This window comes from Ovis aries, chromosome 10, assembly GCF_016772045.2.
Source record: "Ovis aries strain OAR_USU_Benz2616 breed Rambouillet chromosome 10, ARS-UI_Ramb_v3.0, whole genome shotgun sequence".
NCBI lineage: Eukaryota > Metazoa > Chordata > Mammalia > Artiodactyla > Bovidae > Ovis > Ovis aries.
Genome location: NC_056063.1, coordinates 67,233,240 through 67,246,211, shown reverse-complemented (window position 1 = coordinate 67,246,211; position 12,972 = coordinate 67,233,240). Strand labels below are relative to the sequence as shown.

General features: G+C 35.1%; 1 protein-coding gene across 2 annotated transcripts in view; it reads right to left on the bottom strand.

Moving 5' to 3' along the window:
• GPC5 (glypican 5) overlaps positions 1–12,972 on the bottom strand; it is a 1,587,384-nt gene that overhangs the window by 692,047 nt on the left and 882,365 nt on the right. The window lies entirely within an intron of this gene.

Here is a 12,972-nt window from a genome sequence, read left to right as displayed (position 1 = left end):
CTGAAACAAAATTTGAACGCTACTATCAGATAAAGGGAGAACATTTTCTGGAGAGTGGAACATTCAGTTCCTAATATACCATGAGATATAATCTGAATCAACACACCCCCAATACATACATTGAAGCCCTAACCCCCAACGTGACTATTTTAGAAATGAAGCCTTTAAGGAAATAACTAAGGTTAAATGAGGTCATAGAGTGGGGTTCTAATCCAATAGGACTGGTGTTCTGATGAGAAGAGATGCATCCTGGAAGTACATGCACAGTGAAAAGGTCACATGAGGACATAACAAGAAGGCTGCAGACCTCAGAGAGACCTTCGAAGAATCTGATCTTTAGCACCTGGATCTTGGTATTCCAGCCTACAGAACTGAGAATTTCTGTTCCACCCAGTGTATGACACGTTATGGTTACCTGAGAAATAATACACTGTGTTAAACACAATTGATAATTATTGAAGCTTGGGAAAAGGGGAGAGAATCCAGGATTACATTTGAGTCAGATAAGAATTTGGGGACAATTCAAGCTTCTTTCAACTTCAAAGTATAGAAATAACTTCTATTCAAGGCCAGTGTTAAATATTGGCTAATGGCTTTAGTTATCAATCTACATGAAACTAGGGACAATTAGACGAGTAAGTACTTGTTTATAGAAATAACTGGAAACAATTTTTTTAAAAAAACAAAAACCCAGGACATTGGTGATATTTGAAGATCTTTTCTTTGCAAAGCTGAGATAAAGTGTTCAGAGTTTTCAGTCTATTTAGAGAAATGCTTTTATATCATATCTTTTGAATAATTTTGATATCAAGTAACTGTAACCGACACTATCAGTTATCAATTTTTCCCCTTTTTAGCATAGTTTTGCTGCATCACTGAGACTATGTCAAGCAGATGCCCTGTCACTGGTGTGATCAAGGTTTTTAATGGTATAGATATTCACTGAATGATTTTATGTCAGAAAGTGTTGGTGCTCTTTTACTGCCAAGATTGTTGAATGAAATTACAGACCTAATTAAATGGAAAGACATTACTGTTTATAAATCAGAAGACTTAATATTGCTAATATGGCAATATTTCCCAAATTAATATACAGATTCAACAAATCCCTATCAAAATGTTAACTAGTTTCTTTGTAAAATTTGCCAAGGTCATCCTGAAAATTATATGTACATTCAAGAAACTCAGAAAAGTCAAAACAATCTTGAAAGAACAAATGTTGGAAAACTCATTTCTCTATCTCAAAGTTAAAAAGCTGCAGTAACTAGGATAATATGGTTGAGCATATAATCTCACAGATATGATCAATAGATTCTGTAGCTGTAAATACAATTCAAGAAGATACTTTTTAAAAAAAATGGTACAGTGACAACTGAATATTCATATGCAAAGAGAAGGAAACTGAATCTCCATCTACCATATGCAAAACTTTACTCAAAATGAATCAAAGACCTAAATGGAAGAGCTAAAACAATAAGACTTAGAATAAAACATAGGTATTTCAAGAACACAGGTGTCAGTCTCAGTTTCTTTATTATGAAACTGTAAACACAAGGAACAAAAGATAGACCAAAGCAAAGTGGACATCAAAACGAGAAACTTTGTACTTCAAAAAATAAGAAAATAAAAGAACCTAGACAATGTGTGAGAACTTTTCATAATCCTGTAGCTAGAAACGGAGTTATATTCAGAATATATAAAATCTTTTATAATTCAGTAAGAAAAACAGTAATAATTCAGTTTAAAATGGACAGAAAATCTGAAAAGACATTTCTTCAAAAAAAGACCACCACTAGTACTCAGGGAAATGCCAATCCAAACCACATGAGATCACTTCACTCTCACTGGGATGGCTACAAAAAGAAAAACAGAAAAGGACTGATAAAAACTTGGTTAAGTTGGAAACTTCATACACTACTCAGGAGTGTAAAACAGTATAGCTGCTTTGGAAAACAGAATGGGAGTACATCAAAATGTTATCATATTGCCTAGAGTTCTCTTCTTGGTTATATACTAAAGAAAATTGAAAACTGCTCAGACAAAACTTGATTATTCATAGGAACATTATTTATAATAGATAAGATGGTAGCAATCCAAATGTCCAATGGCTTGTGAATGGATAAACAAAATGGTATATCCATATAACAGAATATTCTTCAGCCAAAAAAGTGAAGTTACACTATCCCATGATTGTGTCTTATGTATTATGCATGATATATCTACAACATGGATGAACCTTAAAAACGTTATTTTAAGTGAAAAAAAGCCAATCATAAAAACCATATATGATATGATTCCATTTATAGAAATGTCCAGAATGGGCAAGTCTATATAGACAGAAAAGTTAATTAGCTGTTGCCTAGATATCTATGGGTATCTTGTTTCTTTTTAGGGTGAGGACAATATTCTAAAATTGACTGTGGTAACAGTTATACAGCTTTGTATACACCAAAAAGCCACTGAATTTTATACTGTTAATAGATTGTGTGTGAACTGTATTTCAAAATATCTTATAATAGTTAATAGCATTTTAAAATATACTCAAAAGTAAATACAGGTTACAGGTATGTATAACATATATACACTTAGAAGGGACAGTAATATGATTATGATTTTTTATTAATTCTCATGCAGTAAAGTCAAAGAAACAAAGCCGTTCATTTACATAGAATTCTTATTAACAAAAAGATAAGGCAAAAACTCAAGTATGCAGCAATGTCATCTTAGCTCATTAAAAGCTCAGGATGAGTCTTCAGAACATGTCAGTTCTCCCAGGTTAATCCCTCAAGATAAGAAGTACGTTATATTTCCATGAATACTACCCGCAAGTAATCAGAGCAGAAAATGTGTTGAAATCATAAACTAAGATGTTTATATAACTGATTATATAAGAAGATGCACAAGATGGCAACTACAAAGAGGACAAGGTCAGTAACTTGGTAACGTGAGGGAAAGAAAGTGAAGTTGCTCAGTCGTGTCCGACTCTTTGCAACTCCATGGACTGTGTAGCCCACCAGGCTCCTCTGTCCATGGCATTCTCCAGGCAAGAATACTGGAGTGGGTTGCCATTTCCTTCTCCAGGGGATCTTCCCAACCCAGGGATTGAACCCAGGTCTCCTGCATTGCAGGCAGACACTTTAACCTCTGAGCCACCAGGGAAGCCCCTGATAATGTGAGGGAGGAAATAGTAAATAGAAGTAATCAAGATAAGAAAAAATAGTTGATTGTGGGGAACAGAGACTTGCTGAACATCCTAGGTAATCTGGCTTTACCACTGGGAACTTTGTGCTAAGATTACTGTAAACACTTGATATCACTAACTTACACTTGGAACAAGATACATGTACATAGTTTGTTAATTTAGTTGTAATTATATTGTCACTCTGCTTATTTAACTTATATGCAGAGCACATCATGAGAAACGCTGGACTCGAAGAAACACAAGCTGGAATCAAGACTGCCGGGAGAAATATCAATAACCTCAGATATGCAGATGACACCACCCTTAAGGCAGAAAGTGAACAAGAACTAAAAAGCCTCTTGATGAAAGTGAAAGGAGAGTGAAAAAGTTGGCTTAAAGCTCAACATTCAGAAAATGAAAATCATGGCATCTGGCCCCATCACTTCATGGAAAATAGATGGGGAACCAGTGGAAACCGTGTCAGACTTTATTTTGGGGGGGCTCCAAAATCACTGCAGATGGTGACTGCAGCCATGAAATTAAAAGACACTTACTCCTGGGAAGGAAAGTTATGACCAACCGAGATAGCATATTCAAAAGCAGAGACATTACTTTGCTGACTAAGGTCCGTCTAATCAAGGCTATGGTTTTTCCAGTGGTCATGTATGGATGTGAGAGTTGAACTGTGAAGAAGGCTGAGAGCCAAAGAATTGATGCTTTTGAACTGTGGTGTTGGAAAAGACTCTTGAGAGTCCCTTGGACTGCAAGGAGATCCAACCAGTCCATTCTGAAGGAGATCAGCCCTGGGATTTCTTTGGAAGGAATGATGCTAAAGCTGAAACTCCAGTACTTTGGCCACCTCATGTGAAGAGTTGACTCATTGGAAAAGACTGATGCTGGCAGGGATTGGGGGCAGGAGGAGAAGGGGACGACAGAGGATGAGATGGCTGGATGGCATCACTGACTCGATGGAAGTGATTCTGAGTGAACTCTGGGAGTTGGTGATGGACAGGGAGGCCTGGCGTGCTGTGTGGTTCATGGGGTTGCAAAGAGTCAGACACGACTGAGTGACTGAACTGAACAGATAGGCATTTAGTTAAAACTTAATAGAAAATGACTAAGTCTCAAAGAACATGAAAGGAATGATTTTAAAAAATTTAAGTAGGAACAACAGATTTAAATCCATGAAATGATTTTTAAATATTCATATCAAAATAACATTCAATTACTAAAACAGTAAGACTGAAATGCTAATTCAGAGAGGTAAATTCAGTTTCAGTTCCACAATTTCATCTCCATTCAACACATTTCAATATATTTCTATTCCTACATGTAATACGTACTTCATGATATTATATTTTATACACAGATACACAAGGTAAGTTATTATACAGATTTACACAGGCTTATTTCATTTACTGTGAAATGATACTGTGTTAGTATTAAATTACACTTTAATATTTCTTTCTTATACAATTTCAGACTGAGTCTATAGAAGCCCTTTTATCATTAAATCTGATTTTTTGAAATTCTGATCTAAACTGTATTATCTAAGTTGATTATATTTAAGCACAGAATAAGCATTCTTAAGATATACTAATTAAATATTATGTTTCAAAATGGAACATTTTTAGTAAATCCTATTAAATTATTAATTTTATAATATAACAGATTATCAATGTTGCCTTATTTTATAAGAGGTCAGACAGGGGGACAGACTTCTATTATAGAGGAAGAAGAAACATTCATCCATCTGAATGATTAGGAAAAAAGAAGTCTAAATTATTTTATCAACGTATGTCAAAAGAATTTTCCAATTTTAAAACCAGTTTCAGTAACATCTTAAGCTTTAGTACAACTAAAAACGTTAGTAACCATTTATGGCAATTAAGAAAACAGAAAAAATGAGGAAAAAAGTTTAAAACGCAGCAAAATAGGACAGCTATTGGTAACAATCAACGGATATCATCCTATTTGTGTTTAATTGGAGATTTCAATTAGGATCACTTTTTTAAAAATAGAAGTATTTATTTTTTAAAAGAAGGATAATTGCTTTATAGTATTTTGTTGTTTTCCGTCAAATCTCAACATGAATCAGCCATAGTTATACATATATCCCCTCCCTTTTGAACCTTCCTATCTCCCTCCCCACCCTTCTAGGTTGATACAGAGCATACAGCAAATTCCCACTGGCTATCCATTTTACATACAGTAATGTAAATTTCCACTTTATTCTCATCATACATCTCACCCTTTCACCCTCTCCTCCCCTCTTTCCATGTCCAAAAGTCTATTCTCTATGTCTGTTTCTCCATTGATGCCCTGCAAATAAATTCTTCAGTATCATTTTTCTAGATTCTGTATATATGCATTAGAATACAATATTTATTATTCTCTATCTGACTTACTCCACTCTGGATAATAGGTTCTAGGTCCATCCACCTCATTAGAACTGACTTAAATGTGTTCCTTTATATGGCTGAGTAATATTCCATTGTGTATATGTACCATAACTTCTTTATCCATTCATCTGTCGATTGACATCTAGGTTGCTTTCATGCTTTATCTATTGTAAACAGCACTGCAATGAACAATGGGATACATGTGTCTTTTTCAATTTTGGCTTCCTCATGGTATATGCCTAGGAGTGGGATTGCTGGGTTATATGGTGGTTTTATTCCTAGTTTTGTTTTAATTAACTTATTTTAATTGGAGGCTAATTGCTATTATAGGATCACGATTAAATAAAATTTTCTTTTTAACTGCTGAGTAATACTCCATTGTGTATATGTACCAAAGCTTTCTTATCCATTCATCTGCTGATGGACATCTAGGTTGTTTCCATGTCCTGGCTATTATAAACAGTGCTGCGATGAACATTGGGGTACATGTGTCTCTTTCAATTCTGGTTTCCTCGGTGTGTATGCCCAGAAGTGGGATTGCTGGGTCATAAGGTAGTTCTATTTGCAATTTTTAAGGAATCTCCACACTGTTCTCCATAGTGGCTGTACTAGTTTGCATTCCCACCAACAGTGTAGGAGGGTTCCTTTTCTCCACACCCTCTCCAGCATTTATTGCTTGCAGATTTTTGGATCGCAGCCATTCTGACTGGTGTGAAGTGGTACCTCATTGTGGTTTTGATTTGCATTTCTCTAATAATGAGTGATGTTGAGCATCTTTTCATGTGTTTGTTAGCCATCCGTATGTCTTCTTTGGAGAAATGTCTATTTAGTTCTTTGGCCCATTTTTTGATTGGGTCGTTTATTCTTCTGGAGTTGAGCTGCATAAGTTGCTTGTATATTTTTGAGATTAGTTGTTTGTCAGTTGCTTCATTTGCTATTATTTTCTCCCATTCAGAAGGCTGTCTTTTCACCTTGCTTATATTTTCCTTTGTTGTGCAGAAGCTTTTAATTTTAATTAGATCCCATTTATTTATTTTTGCTTTTATTTCCAGCATTCTGGGAGGTGGATCATAGAGGATCCTGCTGTGATTTATGTCTGAGAGTGTTTTGCCTATGTTCTCCTCTAGGAGTTTTATAGTTTCTGATCTTACATTTAGATCTTTAATCCATTTCATTTGAATCAGTTCTGATGAGATGGATGAAACTGGAGCCGATTATACAGAGTGAAGTAAGCCAGAAAGAAAAACACCAATACAGTATACTAACACATATATATGGAATTTAGGAAGATGGCAATGACGACCCTGTATGCAAGACAGGGAAAGAGACACAGATGTGTATAACGGACTTTTGGACTCAGAGGGAGAGGGAGAGGGTGGGATGATTTGGGAGAATGACATTCTAACATGTATACTATCATGTGAATTGAATCGCCAGTCTATGTCTGACGCAGGATGCAGCATGCTTGGGGCTGGTGCATGGGGATGACCCAGAAAGATGTTATGGGGAGGGAGGTGGGAGGGGGGTTCATGTTTGGGAATGCATGTAAGAATTAAAGATTTTAAAATTTAAAAAATTAAAAAAAAAATAAAAAAAAAAAATAAATAAAATTCAGCTAGGAAAAAAATGAGGAAAATCAAAAAAAAAAAATAAAATTTTCTTTCCTAGGTGTGTAAGATGTTCCTCTCAGTTTGCTAAGTTAATCAGCCCATCATTTTTGACAGAAAAAAAAATTGGGCCACTGCACTTAATCAAATAGCAGTCTATTTAAATGTATAAAATTCAGCTTAGCTAGGAACTACAGAAGGAATGGGCAGAAGAATGATGTATCTAGAATATAGATAAAATATTGAAGACAAAATTTATAAATACATGCTTTTTATATAGGCAATCAAATAAGTTAAGTGGTATTTAATATTTAAATAAGCGAAAATTCAGGGTATAGAAAACAATTCTACTGATCAGGAGTCTCTTAAGAAAATATATATTGGGGAGCCAACAGCAGACTACAGCCAATCCAAGAGTACTTGAGGAGAATGAAAATTTTCCTATTTTAACCATGTACTAAAAGATGTCATTTCTTGATCATTTCTATAAATTAAAGTCTTCCCTGCTTGTTAGACACTCAAGTCATGTCCAACTCTGTAGCCTGCCAGGCTCCTCTGTCCATGAAATCCTCCAGGTAAGAATACTGGAGTGGGTAGCCATTTCCTCCTGCAGGGAATCTTCCTGACCCAGGGACTGAACCCAGGTCTCCTGCATTGCAAACAGATTTTTTACGGTCTGAGCCACCAGGTAAACCCTAAAGGCTTTCTTAGGTACTTAAAATTTTAATATTCCCCTTCCTCTGCTCCCTCACTTTCAGATTTGTTTATATCTTTCTACTGGGCTATATCCCTTCTCCAGTGCATCTTCCCTACCCATTCCAGTATTCTTGGGCTTCCCTTGCGGCTCAGCAGGTAAAGAATTCGCCAGCAATGCGGGAGATCTGGGTTGGGAAAAACCCCTGGAGAAGGGAAAGGCTACCCACTCCAGTATTCCGGCCTGGAGAATGCCATGGACTGTATAGCCCATGGGGTCACAAAGGGTTGGACACAACTGAACGCCTTTCACTTCACTCACCGGGCTGTATAGCACAAAATCGTTGATATTGTTTTTTATATATTGCTCCAATTCAAAAATACAGACTAGATTCTCTGCCAATTTGTAAATGATCCAAATTCAGCCCCAGATGAACAAACATTTACATTATTGTCTCAACACAACGATTCATTTGCTTCCTCTTTCAGTGTGAATAGCTCAAAACTGTAGTAAGATACCGATGTCTTTTTAAGGGCTACAAAATTTGCTTTCTGCAGTAGAAACTGCAGAAAGAACTGTAGAAAAGTACTTGACGACAGAAATGATTTTCAACTCTTCCTCTGCATTCGATTTTCTATCCAAATTGGTTGCTTAAAGGCAGATTCACCATTTAAACAGCCCTTTCTGATATGGTACCACAGACACTGTTCTTTCTTAACCCTGAAATGAGATGATGATCAAGTGTCTAAGTGTAAAAGCATTTTGTAGCCATAGTGGCAACAAAGAAATAATCTAAAGACAGATCAAAAGACTGCACGCCAGCTACAAAAGAGTTGGTGACATTTAGATATGATTGAAATGCTCAATTTAGCTCAAGCAATTCCTAAGAGTACCATTCATATTTACTAAGAAGTTCTCCAGGTCAAGTTGAAGATTTTCTTGAAAAAAAAAATTCAATACTCTTGCCTGAAAGGTTAAAGAAAAAATGTATAAGTTGTGATAACTGCTTCAATTGAACATTTAGCGTTGTCTGTTTAGATAAGAAAATGACCATTCTACAAATATTTAATAGGAGGAAAGCTTAGATTAAAGCCACTGACTACAAGAAACTTCTACCTCAGAAATGTTTTTTATATCTAAAATCTTTGCTTTATTTCAGGCTATAAATCCATGACAAATTCTCTAAGTTTGGTAACATCCTACCCATTTTAAGGTCTTATTTTAGAAATGTAGATTATAGCTTTCAAAATAGGAATTTCTGTCAAGAAAGAATATAAGATGGGTCTATTGTATTCCTGAGTTTCCATTAGTGAATGGTGATAGATTCTATTTGCCAGACAAATGAGAAATACTGCTGACCCCAGTCAGCTTTAGTTGAATATTTGACAGTCTTTTACTCAACTTTAAGGATGTAGAAATGCTATATCATTTAAGACAGGAGCCATGAAAATAACCTTGCAATATTACTGCTAGTTTGTCTCTATATTAAAATAAAGTTATTTGACTTAAGTAGAACTTAACTATTAGCACTTGGTCCACATACAATGAGCAATGGAATGTGGCCTGCCATGTCAGTAAACAAAGGATCTCAGAGTCATCAGTAATTGCAGCCACTGCTGGCAGTAAGCTGGTGAGCTGATGAACCCTGGGGTAATTCAGGAAGGAAAAAAATACCTGCCATCTAGCAGCCAGACTGCAGTGCAGCCACTCCCTATGGTGAGTTCCAAGGAAACTCTGGATGTGAAAACGCAGGATACTGGCCCCAGATAGCTGAGGTGTGTGTCAAAGAAAGTATTTCAGTGAGCCCAGATCTTTGCATCTTCCCTTACGTAGAAAAGCACTAAATGTCTTAACTTGGGATATCTAGTTTTATTTAAATAATGTTTTGACATTCAGACTATCTGCCCTTTATTGCAAATCCTTATGTATCCTGGGTCCCACCTTGCCTCTTCAGAGCAGTTCTCTCAGGGTTACTTGAGATGCTGTCTCCCAGGCTTAAAGTCTTAAAAATTTCTGCCAAACAAAACATAACTCTCAACTTCTAAGTTGTGAATATTTTTTAAGTCAACACACATTGTTTTTTACTTTTACACACATTTTTAGAAAATTTGATTGTATGGACATGCCAACACAACCACTGCAACATATCAGACTAGATGGGAAGCATGATTCATTTTTCTTTCTATAATTAAGAAAAGTATCAAAAGGAAGCAAAACTGGTATCAGTCTATCAAAACAGTTCATAATCATAAGACATTATGTGAAGTTTCATTCATCCCATTAAGAACAAGGAGTTCACTCTTGGAAAACTTCTATCTGGCATTTATGTTTTTCTTCAAGTAACCTCTAAAAGTATATATATTTGGATCTATGTATTTCCACAGGTAGGTAAAAATTAGATTAAGCTAGTTTAATTTTAATCCTTTCTACCTCTTGATGGTAGAATTAAATTCATCTCAGGGGGAATTAAAGCACCCTACTTTGTGAGGAATGCTTTAGGGATCTCTGCATCTATTAACAGACCGACAGGTGTTCTCCAAACAATTAGGACTAATTAGCATTTTTGTTGACTAGATTGAAAAGGGAGCTCTGGAAGAAACACTTAATGGCCAAATAACTGATTATTTCACCCTTGGAATTTTCTTTGCCAGTGAAAAGGTAAAATGTACTGTGGAGAAGTCTGGAAAAGGGAAAACTGCTTTACTCCATGATTATTATCATGAGTTAACTTCCTTTAAGAGATCAAAAAAAATTGTTATAATTCAAACTAGATTTCCAATTACAATGGCCACCAGATACAACTGTTGGATTATCTACATCGTTTGTGGTGGTTTAGTAGCTAAGTTGTCCGACTCCTGTGACCCCGTGGACTGAAATCCACCAAGTTCCTCTGTTCATGGGATTTCCTAGGCAAGAGTACTGGAGTGGACTGCCATTTCCTCCACCAGGGGTACTTCCTGACCCAGAGATCGAACCCATGTTTACTATGTTTCCTGCACTGCAGGCAGATTATCCAATGAGCTATCATGGAAGCCCCCTTACACAGTTTACCTCTTAACATTAGATAAGTCTTATAATTTTGGTACTAATATTACCTTATTTCCCATTTAAAAGTTGATATTTGAAGAGGATATTTAACACACCCCAAATTATAAAAACAACAAACTCCAATCCTTGGCTAATCCATTGTAAATGGCTTTTTTTTTCCCATGACACCTTGACACCTCTCCATCTATCCTTTATTTTGTAAGGACATCTCAAATTGAGGTTTTTATTTTTGAAACTGGGAAAACATGATGAATTATATGGTCACTAGTTATGGCTTTGTAATTTTATAGAAATTTTATAAAAAATCCACTTTATATCTCTTCTATTAATCAGCATAATTTTGAGAATTTACTGCAAGTCAATCATTCAACCAGACTCTGAAGAACAGGGTAATTAAAACAGTCCTTGCCCTAAAGGAAAGAGCTAATTAGCAGCATGCTTCAACATAAAATTTTAAGTCTATTCTGATTATTATTTATACCCATTTTCATGTCATCTCTCTTGAGTTTGCCACAGTCACATAAAGGTAATTGACTCAGTGAATCATTAATAAACACAGCAATTATTTAAGTTACTTCTGATGTTAAGATACTGAGAATGAGAAAGTTACAGATACTAGAAATCTCAAAATTAGAACCTAGTAAAGTTAAGAATCTATTGATAAAGTGCAATGACAAAATCATAAAGTTGTTTCAATGTCACTGAAGGTTTAAGCTAACATTTGTTCACCATATATTAGATATTCTCCTCTAAACACACATTGGTGGTAAGAGATATTAAATACAATTTGACCATCTTCAAAGTTTTAAAAAACCCAAATTGCATTATACCTCCAGAATAAACCTGAAAATGTAGTGCTACTAAGGTAGCAGTATCTTAAGAAGCTGTTATATAAAGATTCTGAACATTTCACTTTATAGATAAGTTTTGGAATAGTATTTCCCTAAATTCAGGAGACACAAGTTGATTTCTGGGTCAGGAAGACCTCCTGGAGAAGGAAATGACTAACCCACTCCAGTATTCCTACCTGGGCAATCTCATGGACAGAGGAGCCTGGCTAGGTTACTCTAGTGGTCGCAAGAAAGTCCTATATGACTTAGTGACTAAACAACATCAACAAACTATTAATATGTGCAGAACAGTTTTTTTTGATCTAGATTTTTCACTTTAGACTACATCTGCTCTGGATCTGATAATCTAAAGAATACTGATAAGATTTTTTATATTTTACCTTACAAAAATATGAACAAAAATTTACTCTATAAGTTTCCTTTAATAAATTATCAATCTTGAGATAGTAGCATAAGAAAGCTGGTAATTAATTTTAATAAATAAATTCCATCTTAATACAATTCTGTTTTTAAAGTACATGGGGAGATAAAGGACCATAAAGTAATGTCAAAGAGCACCTATACCAACCTGCCATTGGAACACACAAGAGCTCAAAGCAACCAAGACAATTCTTCCAAATATCTCTAATATTACAGCATAATGTTTTGTCACATTCACTTTTACAAGTCTGAAAAGCAAGAGTAACTTCCGAAAGTTCAAAAAAAAATCAAGCATCGTTGCTCGTGAATTAGACACAGAAAGCCAAATATATAAACAAACTCAGTTATAAATAATAGCTTCTCAAAGGACTTAAGACAGACCATATTGATGTCACAACAGAGCATAAAACTTTTACAACCTTCATTTTGCTTTTCTCAGATGCTCAACTTAAAAATACACTTTATTCACAAGTCAGATTTTATTAAAGGCATGGAATAAACTGTCAGTAAATCTCAGCTCCCATAAATTTATTCATACAACAAGATTTAGTGAGAGATGAGTAGTTTTGTTTTCCTTCCCAAATAACAAGCTGATTAAAAATATATTAGCATACTTTTCTATAATAGATTAAAAGTGAAATATTACCTTTCCCTTATAGAATTTTAAGTTATAATTGATTCATGTAATTCAAAGGATAATCAATGACAAGATTTTAAGAAAAGCAATTTTCAGTGCTGTTCTTTGAATCTCACTTCCTCACTCCTCCTA